Source organism: Ranitomeya variabilis, chromosome 1, assembly GCF_051348905.1.
Source record: "Ranitomeya variabilis isolate aRanVar5 chromosome 1, aRanVar5.hap1, whole genome shotgun sequence".
NCBI lineage: Eukaryota > Metazoa > Chordata > Amphibia > Anura > Dendrobatidae > Ranitomeya > Ranitomeya variabilis.
The window spans coordinates 911,345,554-911,367,265 of NC_135232.1; the positions used below are offsets into that span (position 1 = coordinate 911,345,554).

General features: G+C 43.1%; 1 long non-coding RNA gene across 1 annotated transcript in view; it reads right to left on the bottom strand.

Moving 5' to 3' along the window:
• Positions 1–21,712, bottom strand: part of LOC143776505 (uncharacterized) — a 70,261-nt gene that overhangs the window by 32,788 nt on the left and 15,761 nt on the right. The window contains exon 2 of the long non-coding RNA XR_013215857.1: positions 11,005–11,075. This is a non-coding gene — a long non-coding RNA (uncharacterized LOC143776505). The remainder of the gene's footprint in view (positions 1–11,004; positions 11,076–21,712) is intronic.

Consider the following 21,712-nt stretch of genomic DNA (forward strand, 5'->3'; position numbering starts at 1 on the left):
GCTACTACAGGACGGCTGAAGACAGGAAACCTGACAAGATGACATCCTGGGATCTGCTCAAAAAAGCTGCAAGAGCAAGCCCCAAAGGACAAGAAGGAATGCTGGATGCAGAAGTGAGCAACACATGAAGAAGGAAGGGTATACTCAATAGACTACAAACCTTGTTTACCCCGAAGCATGTACCCTATGGTGGTCCAGTGGGCACATGGGCCCACACACAGATTAAAGACACAGATGAATGATCCGATTGGTGCTTACTGGTTCGCCCCAGAAATCTCCACCCTAACAGCCAAGTTCATAAACAGCTGTCTGACCTGTGGCCAATGCAACCCTGGAAGAATGGAAAAAGTTCCCATACATCATCTTGCCAGACCACCGTACCCCTCCCAGAGGATCCAGATAGACCACATCCAAATTCCGCCAAGTGAAGGATTCGAATATGCCCTTGTGGTCATGGACGTGTTCTCAGGATGGCCAGAAGCTTTCCAGTGAGTGAGGAACCAGTCAGCAGAGACTACTGCAAAGAAGCTACTCTCAGAGACGAGATATGCAGCTATGGGGTCCCAGAAGTGATAGAGAGTGACCAGGGACCCACATTCACAGCAAACCTCACATGAGAGATCTAGTCAGCAGTAGGGTCAGACTTAGGCCTACACACTCCCAATCACACTACTTAGTGTAAGGCATACATCCAGAGGCCCAGCAAAGCTGTCACCGTATGAAGTTTTATTTGGGTCTAGTCCCAGGTTAGGGGTATCCTTTCCCTCAGCAGCTCATTATGTAATATGATACTTTGTCTGCTTATGTAATTGAAATCACCAAGAAACTTGCTAACATCCATTCTCGAGTTTTTTTCTTCATTGCCAGATCCAGATTCAGTGTCCGGTATGCACTCCTCGAAGCCGGGAGACTGGGTGTTGGTGAAAAAGTTTGTAAGGAGAACACCACTCGATCCCAGATTTAATGGTCCTGTTCAAGTGCTGCTGATGACACCAAACTCTGTGAAACTGGAGGGAAGACCCGCTTGGATCCACTCATCGCATTGCAAGAAAGCTCCCCTACCAGAAGATGACACCCAAGCCAGAATGATGTTGTGGATGCCCTGCCTGACCGAACAGATGACCTACCTGATAAAGACTACACATCGCTCACCACACATGCTATTGACTAAGAGACTGATTGCAACGAACCCCCATTAGGGACAGATCTCCTGACCGCCCATTTGCGAAAAGTCTGTACGGAGTGGAACACAGGCGTTAGGCTTGTGTCAGTTCGCCGACAGCACAAAAGAGTTGCAGCGCTTTGGGACAGGAGGCTAGGATTAGGGCAAGTGATATCTAAGGGGGGCTTGTGATAGAAATATATATATCATGTAGATCTCACTTGCATGTATACTCCTCTATAATCAAATATATACTTACAGTGGGGCAAAAAAGTATTTAGTCATTCAGCAATAGTGCAAGTTCCACCACTTAAAAAGATGAGAGGCGTCTGTAATTTACATCATAGGTAGACCTCAACTATGGGAGACAAACTGAGAAAAAAAAATCCAGAAAATCACATTGTCTGTTTTTTTATCATTTTATTTGCATATTATGGTGGAAAATAAGTATTTGGTCAGAAACAAAATTTCATCTCAATACTTTGTAATATATCCTTTATTGGCAATGACAGAGGTCAAACGTTTTCTGTAAGTCTTTACAAGGTTGCCACACACTGTTGTTGGTATGTTGGCCCATTCCTCCATGCAGATCTCCTCTAGAGCAGTGATGTTTTTGGCTTTTCGCTTGGCAACACGGACTTTCAACTCCCTCCAAAGGTTTTCTATAGGGTTGAGATCTGGAGACTGGCTAGGCCACTCCAGGACCTTGAAATGCTTCTTACGAAGCCACTCCTTCATTGCCCTGGCGGTGCTGCTTTGCATCATTGTCATGTTGAAAGACCCAGCCACGTTTCATCTTCAATGCCCTTGCTGATGGAAGGAGGTTTGCACTCAAAATCTCACGATACATGGCCCCATTCATTCTTTCATGTACCCGGATCAGTCGTCCTGGCCCCTTTGCAGAGAAACAGCCCCAAAGCATGATGTTTCCACCACCATGCTTTACAGTAGGTATGGTGTTTGATGGATGCAACTCAGTATTCTTTTTCCTCCAAACACGACAAGTTGTGTTTCTACCAAACAGTTCCAGTTTGGTTTCATCAGACCATAGGACATTCTCCCAAAACTCCTCTGGATCATCCAAATGCTCTATAGCAAACTTCAGACGGGCCCACACATGTACTGGCTTAAGCAGTGGGACACGTCTGGCACTGCAGGATCTGAGTCCATGGTGACGTAGTGTGTTACTTATGGTAGGCCTTGTTACATTGGTCCCAGCTCTCTGCAGTTCATTCACTAGGTCCCCCCGCGTGGTTCTGGGATTTTTGCTCACCGTTCTTGTGATCATTCTGACCCCACGGGGTGGGATTTTGCGTGGAGCCCCAGATCGAGGGAGATTATCAGTGGTCTTGTATGTCTTCCATTTTCTAATTATTGCTCCCACTGTTGATTTCTTCACTCCAAGCTGGTTGGCTATTGCAGATTCAGTCTTCCCAGCCTGGTGCAGGGCTACAATTTTGTTTCTGGTGTCCTTTGACAGCTCTTTGGTCTTCACCATAGTGGAGTTTGGAGTCAGACTGTTTGCGGGTGTGCACAGGTGTCTTTTTATACTGATAACAAGTTTAAACAGGTGCCATTACTACAGGTAATGAGTGGAGGAAAGAGGAGACTCTTAAAGAAGAAGTTACAGGTCTGTGAGAGCCAGAAATCTTGATTGTTTGTTTCTGACCAAATACTTATTTTCCACCATAATATGCAAATAAAATGATAAAAAAACAGACAATGTGATTTTCTGGATTTTTTTTTCTCAGTTTGTCTCCCATAGTTGAGGTCTAACTATCATATAAATTACAGACGCCTCTCATCTTTTTAAGTGGTGGAAATTGCACTATTGCTGACTGACTAAATACTTTTTTGCCCCACTGTATATGCTCACAGCTAATATATACATTATAATCAATGGTTTAAAATGGCTGACACGAACTGATATAACCCAGACAGATCATAAAATGGCTGACATGAACTGATATAAGCCTGATATAACCCAGACAGATCATATGGGGTTTTCCATCCCAAAAAGCGGAATAGTGTCAGATGTATTAACTGCTGATCAAATGTCTCAACTCTGTCCTACATGCAGAGAGCTACATTTTACTTGCTTGGTCAGCAGTCATATAAGCATTAATCACAATATTCCATATATGTTTAGATAACCAATGACAGAGGAGCTAGACAATATGGTAATTAACTAACCACCCCTGACAGCCCCTAACCACTCCTTTCTATGTGAAAATATAAAACTATGTATGTACAATAAAGTTTCAGTATTGATGGAATGTTGTTCTGTCACAGTTGTGTACAGTCCATTCTTGATGAGCGCTCAAAATACTCGGTCTAATTGGGAGCGGCCGCAGCACACACAGAGGGATAAATTTATCCAACCCAAATATTTCCATAACAGCCCCTGCAGAGCGGTTGCATCAGCTGATGCTGCCGTTCTCTACGGGAGATCGTCGTGGGACACTCGTGGATTTCTGCGGACAGGGAGTATATTGGTTGTTTGTTATTTTAATCTTTTTTACAGATGACACTGGCTTCGGGGAACAAAGTGACAAGTAATGGTAAGTATATAATCTATGTTTAATGTACTGTATGTCTGTATGTATGTTATGTATGTATGTATGTAGTATGTAGTATGTATTTTATTTTTTTTTTACATTCAACACATTAGCCGGATGATGGCACTACTACTGTCCCATCATTGGCTAATGTGTCAATCACTGTCACTGTAGCAGGCATCGTCTGATGGGATGGGACTTGTAGTCCCATCGGACGATGCCTGCACACAAGCACAGACCTCCGGCAGCTCGCACAAAGCCCCGGCAGGCTGCACAGACCCCCGGCAGGCACACACATGGCCCTGGCAGCCCACACAGAGCCCCAGCAAGCCCACACAGAGCCCTGGCAGCCCGCACAGACCCCCGGCAGCCCGCACAGACCCCCGGCAGCCCGCACAGAGCCCCAGCAGGCATACACAGAGCCCCGGCAAGCATGCACAGAGCCCCGGCAGGCATGCACAGAGCCCTGGCAGCCCGCACAGAGCCCCGGCAGCCCGCACAGAGCCCCAACAAGCCCGCACAGAGCCCCAGCTGGCACGCACAGACCCCTGAGAGGCCTGTACAGATCCCCGGCAGGCCCGCACAGACCCCGCCCGCACACACAGACATGCACAGTGTCTGCCCACGCACCGCCCACACTCTTCCCCTCTCCAGAACAGGATGTAGAAGGACTGAAAGGGCTTATTTACATTCCGATATTTTTGTCCCATTGACTTGCATTGGTATCGGGTATCGGTATCGGCGATATTGGATATTTTTTTGGATATCGGCTGATCCAATCCGATACCGATACTTCTGGATATCGGAAGGTGTCGCTCAACAGTACCAAGGAATTATCTTCAGGACCAAAAATTTCCACCTAATGCGATGTTGCCGTCAATGTCTGTCATGTCTTTAACCCAACACTCGCTCCCCCTCATCCTTCAGTACAAAACAATGTGATAAAGCAGCAATCTAATCATTCTTAGTATCAGGGAGATCAACAGCTTCAGTAAACCAAGAGGAAAAGTCAAAACCCAAACACCAAGAGAAAGAGTGTGTCTCCTGTGACACAGAAAGAGACACTGACCACAGAACATGGTTAAATGAATTTAATGACCATAAAACTATAAGTTTGATGGATAAATAATTGTTGTACGCTTAGACTTAAGAAAGTTATAAGACTTTTTTTCCAATTTTGAAGGTTTTCAAAGGCCATCTTGAAAATATCCAGATGAAAGATTTTGATAGTTTTTTTATATTGATCTGTATCCTTGGTAGAGACAAAAACCTTTTGCAGACGTTTTGCTGGAATGTGTTTTATTCACCCTAGCAAGTGCTCTGTTCAGTTTACCTTCTCTGCCACCATAACACTTCATGTTGTTCATAGCTGAGTTTCATTTTCACGAATAGCACCTAACCACAGCACCCTGGGGACTAAGGAAAAGAAGCACTAAGGATGCACTCTGAGCCAAACAACAAGGTGGAAATGTGGGGAGGGAGGTTAAAGCGGTTAAGTAGTTCCAACCATTTTCTGCACAGACGCACAGAGATGATTGATAATCATAATAATGATTCTGGGATGGAAAAGAACTGAGAAGGTATGTTGTCATTCACACTATATAGCACTGGTGACTTGCAGTGAAAAGATTCTCTGGGCCAAAAACTGCTTTTTGTATGATGAGCTCTGGAGCAGGTGATACCACACATGCAGTGGGTGAAGAAATTTATTCAGAATCTGAAAGATCTGGTGGATGTTGTGGCGAGTTGCACATGTGGGAAGATATTTTGCACACTGCTGCCAGATAATTCTTTGGCAGTCTCTGCTAGAGGAAAATAAGTGGACTTCCCAGCTCATCAAAACTTAGAATTATGGCTCTCTATCAGCACATGAAGTAACATCAATCAGTGAAAGCATCAGATTGTCAACCTCCTCCTCATCATGCTTGTCTTTCTGTCAGCCAAGCACCATCCTCAAGTAGTGCACTGTGCAGGAGACTTGCACCTTAACCCCTTAGTGACACAGCCAATTTTGTACTTAATGAGCAAGCCAATTTTTACAATTCTGATCACTGTCACTTTATGAGGTTATAGCTATGGAATGCTTCAACGGATCCCACTGATTCTGAGAATATTTTTTCATGACATATTGTACTTCATGTTAGTGGTAAAATTTCTTCAATATGACTTGAGTTTGTTTATAAAAAAAACCCAGAAATTTGGCAATTTTCAAACTTTCAATTTTTGTGCCCTTAAATCGGAGAGTCATATCACACAAAATAGTTAATTAATAACATTTCCCACATGTCTACTTTACCTCAGCACAATTTTGGAAACATAATTTTTTTGTTAGGATGTTATAAGGGTTAAAAGTTGACCAAGAGTTCTCATTTTTCCAACAAAATATACAAAACCATTTTGTTTAGGGACCACCTCATATTTGAAGTGAGTTTGGGGGGGTCAATATAAAAGAAATTCCCAAAAGAGATATCATTCTAAAAACTGCACCCCCCCCAAGGTGCGCAAAACCACATTCAAGAAGTTTATTAACCCTTCAGGTGCTTCATGAGAACTAAAACAACGTGGAAGGGAAAAAAATAAGATTTTACTTTTTTCACAAAAAAAACAATTTTTTTTTTTGCAAGGATATCAGGAGAAACTGGACCAAAAAATGTGTTGTGCAATTGTGGGAAAGCCACTGTTTGAGTGCATGGTAGGGCTCAAAAGGGAGGGAGCACAGATTTGGAGACCCCCTGATGTACCTAAACAGTGGAAACCTCCCAATTTTAACTGCAACACTAACACTGCCCTAACCCCAACCCTAACACACTCCTAACCCTAATTTCAAGCCTAACCATAACCCTAACCACAACCCAAACCCCAACACCACACTAACCCCAACACAAGCCTAAACCCAACACAACCCTAACTCCAACACAACCCTAACCCCAACCCAAGCCCCAACCCTAACCCTAGTCCCAACCCTAACCCTAGTCCCAACCCTAACCCTAGCCCACCCCTAACACTAACCCTAGCCCAACTCTAACCCTAGCTCTAACCCTAGCCCCAACCCTAACTCTAGCCCAACCCTAACCCTAGCTGTAAATCCAACCCTCACTCTAGCCCCAATCCTAACCCTATGGAAAAATGGAAAAAAATACATATTTTAATTTTATTTTAACCTAATTAATGGGGTGATAAAATGGGCTTAATTTACTGTTTTTTTTTATTTTGATCACTGTGATAGACCCTATCACAGTGATCAAAATGAACCAATAGAAAAAATCTCCTATTGTTGCCGGGTGCCGGCTGGCAGATCTTGGCGGGTGCACTGTGCATGCGTAATAAAGTTGCTTAATAAATTAAAATGAAATATATGTTCTAAAAGCCAAGTAGCGCTAATTCCTAACTGATTCCAGTCATGAGATCAACAGTAGTGTACAACTACATATGGTGTACTGCCACATTCAGGAGATATTGTATAGCATATTACGGGATCCTATTTCTCATTACCCTTAATGTTTCTCAGGTAACAAAATCAAACCAGGCCTTTTAAAACAGGTTCTAAAAAAAGTCCAGTGATAAGGTACTTATTAGCATCGTCCACATTTTCCTCAAGTTGGTCAGGAGATTTTGTCTACTTCACTTGGCTGAGCTTTAAGTATTTCTCATTTTCTGTGCTCCTGACATCAGTGCTACAGCCATCATTAATTCAAAACTCAGTCTACCTTGCTAGGTGTTGTCTACTCTAATCTCTCAGCATGCAAGATATCAGCTCCTCATAACTGTTCTCCATCCATGTCACACCTGGCCCTTGCAATCAAGGTAATGCATCTCTTCAAGTGTGCCTCCAGTTTGCATTTACCTTTCTGCAACATTGCTGTAATTAACCATTGCCCTGCTGAAATATACATGTTTGCATTTACTTCTCTGTTAAATGGCTGCTCCTAACCATTGCCCTGCTGGAAGATATCAGATTGCCTTTTTTCTGTATTACACTACAGACATAAACCATGCCCTGCTGGAAGATACCAGATTGTATTTATTTCTCTGTTGACTACTGATGTTAGCTATTGTCTTGCTGGAAGATACCAAACTGCATTTACTTTTCATTCACTCCTGTGTTTAACTATTGCTCTGTTAGAAGCGATCAGAATGCATTTCTGTGATTAACTGCTTCCCTGTTGAAAGATATTATTTCCTATAGTTACAGTTCTTCTTTCTTATTTGTCTGTAATTTTCTCATACACTGCTGTCCTGGTCCTTGCTGATTTCATGTGGTAGGTTAACACTCACTCCACAGGTCCATTGACTTCTGCTCACCCAGGCATGCAGCTTAGATAAACCACAATGAACTCACTTCACCTTTCTGACGTCAGCGTGAACGCTGTGGAAATTTTTGCAGGTTGAAATCCTCCAAGGGAAATAAAAAATAAATAAAAAAGGAATTCTTATAAAAAATAAAAAACTAAAGGTTAAATATATTTGGCATTGTTGCATCTGTAAAAGACCAATTTATCAAAATATAAAGCTAATTAACCTGCAATCCTCTTCTCCCACTCTTGACACACTGGTAGCAACACTGCAGAAGAAATGCTAGCACAGGTTTCCAGTATCCATTGTTTCAAATGCTGGGGTCATCTGAAGGCAATTGCCTATGCTGTGAAGATACGAGATGTGCAGCATCTGAAACAATGGATACTGGAAGCCTGTGCTAGCATTTCTTCTGCGGTGTTGCTATCAGTGTGTCAAGAGTGGGAGAAGAGGGTTGCACTGACAATCCAACACAATGGGCAGCACTTTTAACACATTTTAGAAGTGGTCATAAACTTGTAAATAACTCATGAAAGAATTAAGTCATGTTAAACGCAAGCACAACATTGTTTTTCTTGTAAAATTTTCAATAAGTTTGATGTGTCACATGAGCCTCTTCGCAATGTTGCCAAAAATGAGAAGCTTCCCAACACATGACATCATCTCTTAGGCAGTACAGCATTGTTTAAATGCATAGTAATCCTAGTTTATGTAAACTTTTGACTTTGCAGTAAGTAGTAAAATGCCTTTTAAACATTTTTTCTCTCTCATTATTCTCGCATTTGGCAAATATTAATAATTATGGTAATCCTAATTGACCTAAAACGGGAAAGGTTTATTCTGATTTCATGTCGGGTATTGAGAAAAACATGCATGTATGTCTTTTTATATAGTGCATGTAAACATCAGGTTTCAGCTGTAAATATGTGTGAAAAATTCCATTTTGGACATGTTGCACATGTATAATATACACTGCATAATATGTAGTGACAATGGTGGCAAATATACAAAAAGCAGGCACAAAGTGATGAGGAATCAAAGTACAAAGTATATTACAAGTATAGTATTATAAAGCTATAATTAACATATATTAGATGGGTGGAGCATGCACATTCCAGCTCCATTCAAGGACTTTGACCCTGATGGACTCTGCTGAGGACACTGGTTTGGTGCTTCCATCAGTCCTGTAGGCTTTGAATAGAGCAGTTGTGGATATGATCAATCCACTGATTTAAACTTGTTTACTGCAGTTGTACAGTCCAAAGTAAGTGTACCGTCACACATTGAAATTTCCATCGCTACGACGTTACGATTCGTGACGTTCTAGCGATATCGTTACGATATCGCTGTGTCTGACACGCTACTGCGATCAGACACCCTGCTGAGAATCGTACGTCGTAGCAGATCGTTTGGAACTTTCTTTCGTCGCTTGATCACCCGCTGACATCGCTGGATCGTTGTGTGTGACAGCGATCCAGCGATGTCTTCGCTTGTAACCAGGGTAAACATCGGGTAACTAAGCGCAGGGCCGCGCTTAGTAACCCGATGTTTACCCTGGTTACAAGCGTAAACGTAAAAAAACAAACCGTACATACTCACCCGTCGGTGTCCTTCAGGTCCCTTGCCGTCTGCTTCCTGCTCTGAGTGCCGGCCGGAAAGTGAGAGCAGAGCGCAGCGGTGCTGCGCTCTCTGCTCTCACTGTACGGCTGCACTCAGAGCAGGAAGCAGACGGCAAGGGACCTGAAGGACACCGACGGGTGAGTATGTACTGTTTGTTTTTTTACGTTTACGCTGGTAACCAGGGTAAACATCGGGTTACTAAGCGCGGCCCTGCGCTTAGTTACCCGATGTTTACCCTGGTTACCCGGGGACTTCGGCATCGCTCCAGCGCCGTGATTGCAACGTGTGACCGCAGTCTACGACGCTGGAGCGATACTCATACGACGCTGCGACGTCACGAATCGTGCCGTCGCAGCGATGAAAATTTCAATGTGTGACGGTACCCTTAAAGAGAACTTGGAATTTGCTGTTCTAGCTATCAGTCTTCATCATCTATCCTGATAGACCACATTTTATATTATGAGGTTCATTGGGCACTAGTGGTATTACAAAGAAAAAGAATGATTTCACCGTGATTCCTACTGCTCCTTTTGTTGTTTAAAGGGAGTCTGTCAGCACAGAATGACTGTTCAAACCAAGTACAGGAGCTTGCTGTTTCGTGGTGGGGCCAAACATATAAGTTGACATTCTCTTCTGCTTGTTTTTGATCTATCTCTGTCCTTCTCTAACTATCAATCCAGAGCTGTCAATCAAAGAAGAGAGGGGTGGGGAAAGAGAGAAAACAAGCAGGTGGGAAGGTTCACTTAAATGTTTCGCCATGATATGATGCACCAAACTCCTGTCCTTGGTTTGAACAGGAATTTTGTGTCGACTGAATAGGTTTAAGCACTTTTGCATGGATACCCTCGAACTACACATTGCAAATATGTCCCAAAAAATCCAGCACAAAGGAGAATTCTTAAAAAAACTTTGCTTTTATTAAATGCACATTAATACCTACAGAGAGATGGTCAATTTCATTTTTGCATTTCAGAAATTAATTGCTTAGTCATAGGCTATAACCAAGAAATAACTTCTAAAATGTGTAAGCCAAGTTTACTCACATTTTACTTCTTCACATACCATATATGAAATAGGCACATGTTCACTGTACACACAAAAGACTGTTCCCTTTCATATACTGGATGTGCAGTTATGTTGATGTATAGCACATGTAATTTCTATTTTTGCTCACAATAATTATTGTCAGCAGCATCATGAACTGGGAGCAAATAATCATGGAACTGACCATCTACTTAAATTCATTTGACAGCTATGGTAATGCCGGTTTCTGAATTCAAATACTGAGCTAACCAAAGACTTCAAAGAAAACTTAAGTATAAAGAGGACTCCCCAGCGCTTTTCATTATTTTGATAATTTCCACAACGTACATGACTTGGAAGGACACCAGTGCAGAAAGTCTTGAACTATTTCAGCTTGTGGAACTGTTTTATTGAAGAGCCTGAAAATAATAATTAAAAAACTAAATGATTAGAACTCAAAAGAAAATAATAAAGACAGGCTAATTTGAGCTGACATGTCATTTGTAAGGAGTAATTCTGAAACCTGCCAAATTTAGCTAAAAAAAATAAATAAAATACATCGCCTCCATTTCATCAAACCAAGTTTGCCCGAAATCTGGCGTAAATTGATTTGAAAAGTTGCAGTTTGTCTAATTCAATCTTCTAATTCAATTAACTCGTCTAATCAATTCTGCATTGAGCAGGGGGTTGGACATAATGACCCTCGAGGTCTCTTCCATCTCTAACATTCTATGGTTCTTTAGCAGCCATAGTGTTCCTCATGCGATAAATCTTACTTCGGTAAGATTCTTGGCGTGGCGCACGAAAGCACACACCACTTGTCAGACACTTCAGATTCATGGAGTGGCCTGCACCTCTTCATGAATCAGAAAGGTCTGACTCCACCACTCCCCCTCATCAAGACTGGCAAGAAAATCAACGGTCTTCATAAATCAGGACCATAAAATTGAAATTTGTACAGCTTCATGCTTGCTTTATAATTTAGAAATTGGTGTAAAATAGTAAATTATAAATTAGTAAGTTCCATAACTTAACATTTTACAGTTTTGCAACAGGTACATTAAAAATTTCCAAATCTTAAAATTGAATTTTTTTTTATTAAAATGCTTGTTTGACATACAGTATAATAATACAATAACACAACAATTCAACTGAACAACAAAATCCTCATTCAAATATTGTATGGAAGACGGACCAAACTTAACTAGACGACACTCGTTCTTCCAGTATATCCAACAGATGCTTGAAAAGACTAGGATCTCAGAAATTTGAAGGTTTAGTCAAAATCTTCAAATCTTTGTCATGTTCCACAAATAGGTTTTGAACAATTTTTGCATCATAGCAGGACTTGCCTGCACTGGGAGGAACCCAGGGTCCACTGCACCAGCATAACATCTTACACTAGCTCCAAGGATTTCAGCAGTCACAGTGCCATTGGCTATCACATGGAGATTTGTTTGACCCTCCAATGATCTGCTTCCCAAGAACATCATGCACCCACCACCAAATTGGTCATAATGGATGATTTTATGGGCAGCATAGAATTCACTATATTGTCTCAAGAATCTTTCTTTTTGTCATATGTGATAAGTCTGAACATCTACAGTATGAAGGTAAAGGATTGACAATAATTTGGTGTTTTCTCAACAGTATGGTGCTTGGCAGTTAATCCAGTTACCCCTACAGAATATTGAATGGTCATGCTACCCTCATCTTGTCTGTCAATTTGATCAGAAACATACATACCAATAGCCCATTACAGGCCAATTTGTAATCCTCCCATTTCTCCTTGTCTAGAAAGAGGTACTAAACGTTTTTTCATCTTGGTTCATGTCATTCAATTGCTCTGTTTGTCACTGCTTATCTAAATTCTTGTAACTAGTATCTGCTCCATAATTGTGAGACTGTGGTGCAGATGCAACAAATCTTTGTATTATGACATTTATTCGCGTGCGATTCTGGAGGAGCTGGACAAACAGAATATCATGCATCAGGCTACTCATAGTGACAAAGACACTGGTAAAATGCTAAACTAGAGAAGAAACAACCTAGAAGGATAAGGAGAAAGTAAATGTCTATAGCCCCTACCTGCAAAAGCATTCCTTTTGGGGATTGTCTTGCTGCTGCCTCTCCAGTGCATTTCCATTAGCACCAAAGCAGGTAAAATTGATTCGGATTCGCAATCACTTATGCGTTCTAACTAAACACATTGATATTCCTAGACTTTATTTGACATGGGGTTACATTGTGATGTGTAAGTGTTCCCTTAATTTTTATGAGCAGTGTATACACTGTATATATTGTTAGAAAATCCTCCCTCTGATTCCTTTTTAGTTTTTGTATGCCATGGTCACCACATCATGATGTAGTGTCTGCACCCCATTCAAGTTGCACAGGTAGTACAGCTCCCCCAGAATGGCATGTCCATGAGTGAAAAATAAAGTTTTCTGTGTCTCCTAACACAGTCTCAGTCTCAAGAGCACAGAGCAGATAATAAGACGAGACATTACACAGGAAGAGCAAATCAGGGCCATAGAAGGACATCAACCAAGTAGCAGGAATGGCATATGCTCCTTTGTACAAGGAGGAACATGTAAAGTACTGCAAGAGCTGTACAATATGACATCCACTTGGCTAATGGTCAGCATGTTTTTTTACCAAATTGTCAGAAACAGACTCCAGGAGGGTGATATGATGACTAGTGTTGAGCGATACCTTCTGATATCGGAAAGTATCTGTATCGGATTGGATCGGCCGATATTCAAAAAATATCGGATATCGCCGATACCGATACCCGATACCAATGCAAGTCAATGGGACCAAAATATTGGAATTAAAATAAACCCTTTCTTTCCTTGTAGGTTCATTCTACATGAAGGAAAACAAATAAGAATAATGTAGGATGTATTGGGGGAGGTGGAGGAGACATTAACGGCATATAGGTTGAGCCCAATCAAATAGAATAGCAGGAATTTTAATTTTTTTTTAAGACGTTCGGAGTTACAAAGATATTGACTATGTTAAGATTTTTTTTATTTTGTCAGATATTGATGTTTCACTACTCCCATGCCCTTCACCTTCTTTTTTACTTCTTTGACACTTTCTTCTTCATCATCCTCAGCAGCAGCATATTTGACATCAACTTCTTCTTCACCTTGTACCGATAAAGAGCAACAATTGGAGGAGCAATATCCAGTATAAATCATTTATTAATAGAAATGTTCACAATACTACATACATTTAAGCAGAACAATTGTAATACAAAAGAGTACAACTTGATGGAACAGTCCATCAGTGGATGGGTATCAGCAGAAATAGAAAATAACGGAAACAGAATTCCTGGCCCAACAGACCAACTTTAAGAATATCCCCAGGGTGATCTGGTAATCTGCCCTGAGTGTTTGTGCAATCAGCAGTCTAATATTGTATTACACCCAATAAAAGAGCAATTTATAACATCTCATGTAGCCCACTATTTATTGCACCAGCCCTATAGCCTAAGATGTCAATCAGACCTATTTTAAACCAATATCATAAGGCATAAGGGAAAACATCAAACGGTTTGTGTAGTACCTGTGGTCATGATGGCCAGAGCGTCTGACCCGTACTAATACACCTCGACGCGCGTTTCTCCACGCCTGTGGCTTCGTCAGGAGGTAGATAGGCTGTAAATGTGGCCTCTATATATATATGTGATGGCTTAAATTCTAAATTGTAATCAGCTTGATGTGGCGCGCTTCCGCCATGTTGCGTCACCGCCGAGTAGGACGGCGCTCATGATACCCGTCACCACGTCACGTGTAGCCGGTCAGCTGACCAGCCCCGTGACCATGGCGACGCATCATCATTGTAGAGCGCCCTCCACCTCAGCGAGAAGCAGCGCATGCGCGGTGCGCGCACCAGCTGATAGAGGGAAGGGTGAGTAGATCAAACTATGGAATCCCGTTGTTTACATGTGACGAAAATAGTTATTACTATCGCCCTCTGGATGTACCTGACCACCTTAAAAAATGACTACTAAATTAAGAGGATGGTTCCCACATATAAATAACAAGTATTAATAGATAATGAAATAGGTACAGAAGGTTGTGTGTCTGTGCACACACTGTTTACACTGCCATACTATCTCCCAGTATTATAACCTGTTGTTGATTGTCTAAAGAATACATATATATGTAACCTGATCCTCATTACATTCAAACGGCTAAAACAGTAGGTGGACTGCTGTATGCAGGGATGATAGATAGACGAGCCGGCCATATAGGTAAACTGACGTCCATGAAGTCTTTTCCAGGGTTCCTTATTTCACCTCCTCCATATATTCACCAGACAATTCAAAAAATGTATTTGTATATGACAATAATATGGACCTAAACTGTATTACAATAAATAAATAGTAAAGAGAAAAAAATGACAAATTAGATATCCCATAAAACAAAATACACCCAATAAAAACAAACTCAAACCATAATTAGATAGTCAAAAAGACCATACTATATAAAAAATTTAAAATTAGCGCCTACTTATCATAGAAAGGACTTAAAGCTTATGGCCTCATTCAGGCCTTTGGGGGTCACCGTGTCGAGGCAGACCATCCACCTAGTTTCCTTTTTCAATAGTTCCTTTTTATAGTCCACTCCACGGATCCCCAACTGCACCCTATCAATACCCTTGACCTTGAATTTTTTGGGATTGCTATTGTGGTGGATCCGAAAGTGTTTGGGAATTGACTTTAATATTGAGAGGTCACTAACAGAAGCCGCATTTTTGATGTCCCTGACATGCTCTAGGGTTCTAACCCTAAGCTGTCTTGTTGTCATGCCAATATAAATTAATTTGCATGGACAATAGGCGTAGTAAACCACCATGTCTGTAGTACACGAAATGTGATGTGTAATTTTATAGGTCCTAGTCTCATCACTGTTGTTAAAAGTAAATGACCTTTCCATGTATTGGCATGCTGAACAGTCACCGCAGCAAAAGGACCCCCATATCGGACCCACCCTTGTCGAGAAATAAGATCTCTGTGGAGCTACATAATGGCTTTGAGTCAACAGGTCTTTTAGATTTCTGGAACGTCTCCAGGTTACCGAAGGGTTAACAGGTAGATATTTACTTAGATCTTCATCTGCTTTCAAGATGGACCAATACTTACGCAAAACTTCCATAACATCGGTCCACCTTGAATGAAATGTTGTGATCAATCTGATCGGTTCCTCTTGTCGATGTTGTGATCTTTTTTTGACTAATAGTTGTCCTCTCTGTGTGCTCATAGCTCTCCTATAGCCTTTACGTATATACTTATGATTGTAACCACGCTGTTGTAACTGCTTGGTGAGGATTCCTGCCTGATTCTGAAATTTATTTTCATCAGAACAAATGCGTTTCATACGGAGGAATTGACCCACCGGAATCGCCCTAGTTGTCTGGGGATGATGTGCCGAAGAGGCATGAAGGAGGGCGTTTACCGCCGTGCTCTTACGATATACATCTGTAGTAAGAAGACCATTACTGTCCGTTTGAATGAGGACATCTAAAAATTCAACCTCCTTTTTACTAAATTTGTAAGTGAGTTTTATATTGAACGGATTATCGTTCAATTTAGACATAAATGTCATCAACGATGCTTCAGAGCCCTGCCATATAAATAGTATATCATCGATATATCTGGACCATGAGATCACGGCAGAGAAGTCCTCCATTTCATATACCACCTCTTTTTCCCACAGCCCCAGGAAAAGGTTAGCGTATGAGGGCGCACAAGTCGCCCCCATCGCGGTTCCCTGGAGCTGTAGGAAAAATCGGTCCTTGAATGTAAAAAAATTATGAGTTAAAATAAATTTCAAAAGATCCAAAATAAAGTAAATTAAGGAGTAATCTAAATTAGTCATCTCTAAGAAGGACCTCGATGCCGCGATCCCATGGTCATGAAATATCGATGTATACAGTGACTCCACGTCACATACCACAAGATACATATCTTGCTCCAATTGCACATTATTGAGTCGTGTAAGGATGTCTGTGGTATCCTGAATGAATGAAGGCAGGGTCTCTACGCAGCGTTGGAGGTAAAAGTCAACAAAGCGGCAAATGACCTCATTGATGCCCCCTATCCCCGAGACTATAGGGCGACCCGGTGGGTTAGTCATGTCCTTGTGTATTTTAGGTATCAAGTAGAATGTTGGGATGACCGGTGTAGGGGTAATCAGCCCCTCCAACATTTTACCCGTAATGATACCATCTTGATGTGCTTGCTGTAAAAGCTCATCAAGCTCCTCCTTATAGCGCTCTAATGGATTGCTGTCTAATCTTCTATAACACTGCTTGTTATAGAGCTGTTTGAAAGCCTCTCGTTCATACATTGCATTAGGCCAGATCACAACATTTCCCCCCTTATCAGCAGGCTTAATAACTACCTGCTTAAGGTTTCGTAGTTCCTGGATAGCCCTATTCTCTGTGGAAGTGAGATTATAGGACCCTCTATTTTCAGGGATTTGTACAAGGTCCTTTTTAACCAATTTAAGAAAAATATCCACATTGGAACAAATACCTGAAGGGGGGAAATGCTGTGACCGGGGATGCAGATCGGAGACCTCGTGTCCTCAGTGATAGACTGTTCAGCAAGGCCTGAATGAGGCCATAAGCTTTAAGTCCTTTCTATGATAAGTAGGCGCTAATTTTAAATTTTTTATATAGTATGGTCTTTTTGACTATCTAATTATGGTTTGAGTTTGTTTTTATTGGGTGTATTTTGTTTTATGGGATATCTAATTTGTCATTTTTTTCTCTTTACTATTTATTTATTGTAATACAGTTTAGGTCCATATTATTGTCATATACAAATACATTTTTTGAAGTGTCTGGTGAATATATGGAGGAAGTGAAATAAGGAACCCTGGAAAAGACTTCATGGACGTCAGTTTACCTATATGGCCGGCTCGTCTATCTATCATCCCTGCATACAGCAGTCCACCTACTGTTTTAGCCGTTTGAATGTAATGAGGATCAGGTTACATATATATGTATTCTTTAGATAATCAACAACAGGTTATAATACTGGGAGATAGTATGGCAGTGTAAACAGTGTGTGCACAGACACACAACCTTCTGTACCTATTTCATTATCTATTAATACTTGTTATTTATATGTGGGAACCATCCTCTTAATTTAGTAGTCATTTTTTAAGGTGGTCAGGTACATCCAGAGGGCGATAGTAATAACTATTTTCGTCACATGTAAACAACGGGATTCCATAGTTTGATCTACTCACCCTTCCCTCTATCAGCTGGTGCGCGCACCGCGCATGCGCTGCTTCTCGCTGAGGTGGAGGGCGCTCTACAATGATGACGCGTCGCCATGGTCACGGGGCTGGTCAGCTGACCGGCTACACGTGACGTGGTGACGGGTGTCATGAGCGCCGTCCTACTCGGTGGTGACGCAACATGGCGGAAGCGCGCCACATCAAGCTGATTACAATTTAGAATTTAAGCCATCACATATATATATAGAGGCCACATTTACAGCCTATCTACCTCCTGACGAAGCCACAGGCGTGGAGAAACGCGCGTCGAGGTGTATTAGTACGGGACAGACGCTCTGGCCATCATGACCACAGGTACTACACAAACCGTTGGATGTTTTCCCTTATGCCTTATGATATTGGTTTAAAATAGGTCTGATTGACATCTTAGGCTATAGGGCTGGTGCAATAAATAGTGGGCTACATGAGATGTTATAAATTGCTCTTTTATTGGGTGTAATACAATATTAGACTGCTGATTGCACAAACACTCAGGGCAGATTACCAGATCACCCTGGGGATATTCTTAAAGTTGGTCTGTTGGGCCAGGAATTCTGTTTCCGTTATTTTCTATTTCTGCTGATACCCATCCACTGATGGACTGTTCCATCAAGTTGTACTCTTTTGTATTACAATTGTTCTGCTTAAATGTATGTAGTATTGTGAACATTTCTATTAATAAATTATTTATACTGGATATTGCTCCTCCAATTGTTGCTCTTTATCGGTACATATGTTCATGTGGAGGTATATATATCCCTCTTTTCCTTTTGCCTTTTAGATTGGTATATGAGGCGCTCTCTTTTGGTGTATTCTTCTTCACCTTATTCATCTTCTTCTTCATCTTCTACCTATTATTTTTTTTGTTACATTCTTCATATTCTTTTTATTAAACTATTATTCTTCTTCATATTCTGCTTCTTCATCATATTCTTATTTGTGACAGGCATTCCTGTAGTTGTTATCTATAACAGTTTGAAGATTACACCTTCCGTTCTACCTGTCACAAAAGAGTTACAACAGGATTTGTCCGCGTTCAGTTAGGCCTGCAGCAGCAGGCTTTTTCCAGGGGCACCACGAGGAGGAACGGACTCACCCCCATACACTGCTTAGTCTTCTTCTGCTTATAATTTAGATAATATCTTTTGCTCTGATGTTTTAGTCTTGTGCTTAATGTTCTTCTGCTCTTTGTTCTGCAGCCTCTTGTTCTTCTGCTTCTCGGTCTTCCGGGTCGTCGTCTTTAGGGTCTTGAACTTGGAAATGTAGCAGAAGGTACAAGAAGGCTGAGAAAATGCCGATAACCAGCTGATGGAACTGGAACTCGGATGGCTACCCGAAGGTCCAAGAGCCAATGGAACTACCGAGGACCAGCTGACGTTACTGGAACCCGGTTACTAAGCAGGAGGTACCTGTGCCAGAAAGCACTACCAAGAACCACCTGACATTGGTGGAACTCAGATACCCAGAAGGAGGCACCTAAGCCAAAGGCTCTGCCCAGAACCAGCTGATGGTACTGGAACCAGGATGGGGAGCAGAAGGTAGAAGAGCAAAAGACACTGCCGAGAACCAGCTGATGGTACTGGAACCCGGATGGGTAGCCGAAGGTACAAGAGCCAATGGAACTACCGAGGACCAGCTGACGTTACTGGAACCCGGTTACTAAGCAGGAGGTACCTGTGCCAGAAAGCACTACCAAGGACCACCTGACGTTGGTGGAACTCGGATACCCAGAAGGAGGCACCTAAGACAAAGGCTCGGCCCGGAACCAGCTGACGGTACTGGAACCAGAGCGACCTATTCAAGATTGTCTTCCTAGAGCCCCAACTAGCGGTGTTAGAGCCAAGGGTCAGCAGGGGGAGCAGAGTGTAGGCCGAAGCCTGCACTGGAGGCAGCTTATTGTCTGTTGTGTCTGCGTGGCGTTTGCAGGACACGTTGTCGGCTACACAGCAGTGGAACAGCTGGCGTTACTGAACCCCACTGACACAGTGGCAGGTGTTTTTCTCTGTGCAGCCAGCACTTCCGGGCACCAACTGGCGGTGTTAGAGCCCAGGGAATCAAGGAGGAGCAGAGTGTAGGCCAAAGCCTGCACTGGAGGCAGTTAAATATCTGTTTTGTCTGTGTGGCGTTTGCAGGACACGTTGCTGGCTACACAGCAGGGGAATAGCTGGCGTTACTGAACCCCACTGACACAGTGGCGGGTGTTTTTCTCTGTGCAGCCAGCACTTCCCGGCACCAACTGGCGGTGTTAGAGCCCAGGGTCAGCAGGAGGATCAGAGGAGCAGAGTATAGGCCGAAGCCGGCACTGGAGGCAGTTTAATATCTGTAGTGTCTGCGTGGCGTTTGCAGGACACGTTGCCGGCTACACAGCAGGGGAACAGCTGGCGTTGCTGAACCCCACTGACACAGTGGCGGGTGTTTTTCTCTGTGCAGCCAGCACTTCCGGGCACCAACTGGCGGTGTTAGAGTGCAGGGTCAGCAGGAGGATCAGAGGAGCAGACTGTAGGCTGAAGCCTGCACTGGAGGCAGTTTAATATCTGTTGTGTCTGCGTGGCGTTTGCAGGACACGTTGCTGGCTACACAACAGGTGAACAGCTGGCATTGCTGAACCCCACTGACACAGTGGCGAGTGTTTTTCTCTGTGCAGCCAGCACTTCCAGGCACCAACTGGTGGTGTTAGAGCCCTGGGTCAGCAGGAGGAGCAGAGTGTAGGCCGAAGCCTGCACTGGAGGCAGTTTAATATCTGTTGTGTCTGCGTGGCGTTTGCAGGACACGTTGCCGGCTACACAGCAGGTGAACAGCTGGCGTTGCTGAACCACACTGACACAGTGGCAGGTGTTTTTCTCTGTGCAGCCAGCACTTCCAGGCACCAACTGGCGGTGTTAGAGCCCAGGTCAGCAGGAGGATCAGAGGAGCAGAGTGTAGGCCGAAGCCTGCACTAGAGGCAGTTTAATATCTGTTGTATCTGTGTGGCGTTTGCAGGACACGTTGCTGGCTACACAGCAGGGGAACAGCTGGCGTTGCTGAACCCCACTGACACAGTGGCAGGTGTTTTTCTCTGCGCAGCCAGCACTTCCGGGCACTAACTGGTGGTGTTTGAGCCCAGGGTCAGCAGGAGGATCAGAGGAGTAGAGTGTAGGCCGAAGCCTGCACTGGAGGCAGTTTAATATCTGTTGTGTCTGCATGGAGTTTGCAGGACACGTTGCCGGCTACACAACAGGGGAACAGCTGGCATTGCTGAACCCCACTGACACAGTGGCAGGTGTTTTTCTCTGTGCAGCCAGCACTTCCGGGCACCAACTGGCGGTGTTAGAGCCCAGGTCAGCAGGAGGATCAGAGGAGCAGAGTGTAGGCCGAAGCCTGCACTAGAGGCAGTTTAATATCTGTTGTATCTGCGTGGCGTTTGCAGGACACGTTGCTGGCTACACAGCAGGGGAACAGCTGGCGTTGCTGAACCCCACTGACACAGTGGCGGGTGTTTTTCTCTGTGCAGCCAGCACTTCCGGGCACTAACTGGCGGTGTTAGAGCCCAGGGTCAGCAGGAGGAGCAGAGAAGCAGAGTGTAGGCCGAAGCCTGCACTGGAGGCAGTTTAATATCTGTTGTGTCTGCATGGAGTTTGCAGGACACGTTGCCGGCTACACGGCAGGGGAACAGCTGGCATTGCTGAACCCCACTGACACATTGGCGGGTGTTTTTCTCTGTGCAGCCAGCTCTTCCGGGCACCAACTAGTGGTGTTAGAGCCCAGGGTCAGCAGGA